The 2304-nt window shown below is 43.3% G+C and overlaps 1 pseudogene; it reads right to left on the reverse strand.

Annotated features, from left to right (window-relative positions):
- Positions 1-272: 272 nt before the first annotated feature.
- Positions 273-797, reverse strand: LOC117095335 (annotated as a pseudogene).
- Between the last annotated feature and the right edge of the window lie 1507 nt (positions 798-2304).

Below are 2304 nucleotides of genomic sequence, written 5' to 3' on the forward strand. Positions count from 1 at the left end.
TTCTTTCTTCATGGTAGCTTTTATTTAATTCTATCATCTTGCTGTTAGTATATACAAGGCTATACCTAGAAATTCCCCAATTTTTTTTTTTTAACTTCAGACTTTAGATTTATTTAGGACTGTTTGCATGTGTTTCTAGAATATTTACTCTAAAAAATGACAAGACAGCTCCCCCTCAGTGAGACCCTGGCCTAAATATATATGCTTTATTTATATAGTGAAAGAATAACATTAAACATGGACGCTTTCAATGTATGGCACTGAATGATGATCTACACAGGGCGTCCTTCAGAGGCTACAATTAAGGACCCACCTAACTTTTCAGCAATACAAGCCCGATTGAGATCTTCTGGCCTGTTCATGTTTATGCCTTAAAATTCCTTTTAGATTGCATCTTTGGAGCTTGCGTAGTTCAGTTTACTTTTCACAGGTTCTAGTTAGGTGCCAAAAAAAGTTAAAATTAAAAAAAAAAAGCACAAAAACCCATCAACTCTTCTTTTCTGTATTCCTTAGTTTCAAAGTATGCATCATACAAAGCATAGTGGCAATCGTTTTCAGGAAGCATTCCCACAAAATGCTTGAAAGGACCAGTTGTGGTTACGCCAACATCTCCACCAAGATCTCTGTGCCTTCTTCTACCATGAAGCACTTTTTGTCTGCACTGAAACAAAAAATAAAAATAAAAATAAAATTGACAGCCTTCTTTCTTTTCTTGATTTCTTCTGGTATGGAGCATTTCTAAACTTTCATGTCATAAAAAATGCAACATCATCACTAACTTGCACTCCTGAGGCCATCTTCTCTGAAGTAGTCACAGGGTCGCAGGAAGAGAGAGCCAGTGGGTACTGAGTATCCTCCTCAGGGCTGTGGACCAAATCTTACCACGAAAGAATTTTCTGAGCCCTCCATGGTCACTGACCTCCCATCCATGCCTGCCTGTTAAGTAGCTTCCCTATCCTAGGAATTTAGCCCCACCTAAAACCAACAGTATGTTTTAGAGTTAAGAATAAATGCAGCCAGGTGCAGTGGCTCATGCCTGTAATCCCAGCAGTTTGGGAGGCTGAGGCAGGTGGATCACCTGAGGTCAGGAGTTTGAGACCAGCCTAGCCAACATGGTGAAACCACATCTCTATTAAAAACAGGAAAATTAGCTGGGTGTGGTGGCAGGTGCTCTAATCCCAGCTACTGGGGAGGCTGAGGCAGAAGAATTGCTTGAATGTGGGAGAATGAGGCTGCAGTGAGCCAAAATCATGCCACTGCACTCCAGCCTGGGTGACAGAGCAAGACTCTGTCTCAAAAAAACAAAAATAAAAATAAATGCACACATATATTCTTTAACATCTCTGCTCTTGAGACTATACTCTAACCAGAACTTATGGAAAGAGCATGGAATCTGGATTTAGAGAGATGGAGGTTTGAATTTGTGACTTTATACAAACAGCTTCACCTTTCTAAGCCTCAATGCTCCATCTGTAAAATGGAGATGATGATACGGATGTACTGGTCAGGAGTCTGGATTCCTTCTCTCATCCTCCTCTTCCGTCCTGTCATGCACATAACTGTGAGGTGACTGCTGTCCTTCCAGGCATCTTGATCTTTCACACAGGCAAAAAGGAAGAGGTTAAGTAGCAGACAAAGGGCACAAGCCAACTGAATCTGTCATTTCTTGTCCGAAAGCAATAGCTTTCCAGAGAGCCTTCCCCAGGGGATTCACACGTACTATTCATTGGCCTGAGGTGAAGCACAGGGTCTCCCGTAGCTCTGAGGAAGCCCAGGAAATCAACTTTGTTTAGTTGGGATATTGTCCATCTGAACAAAAGCAGGCTGCTGTGCATTTGTGGGGATAAAGGGGAAAATGGATCCTGGAGGCCATGGCAGTGTTTATATCGGTCTACTTCACAGCATCGTTGTGAGCATTACATGAGACATTTATGAAGAATGCCTAATGCATCCACGGAGCTTGGTAACAGGTCACTTCACAACATGACTTTGATGGGACCACATCCCTCACGTGGCCATGAGTGTGGATGTCCAGGAAGAAAACCGAATCCACACTGACGGATTCCACAGGGGACTATGACACCTTCTGTCAACACTCTTGACCTGTATTCCCAGGCCCGAGGAGACTCATGTTCAGGGTGGTTAAGCCTCTCCCCCTGAGGCCACTCCCACAGGTGAGAAACAGTGGGTCTGCCAAGACTCGGCTGGTTTCAGAGCCCTGCACCATCCTCTGGGCTCGCCTATGTCTGAATATAATAATATGTTGATAAAATACCTTGTCAAGCTCCACAGCATTCCCTACCA

This window comes from Trachypithecus francoisi, unplaced genomic scaffold, assembly GCF_009764315.1.
Source record: "Trachypithecus francoisi isolate TF-2019V2 unplaced genomic scaffold, Tfra_2.0 Lachesis_group13, whole genome shotgun sequence".
NCBI classification, from domain to species: Eukaryota; Metazoa; Chordata; class Mammalia; order Primates; family Cercopithecidae; genus Trachypithecus; species Trachypithecus francoisi.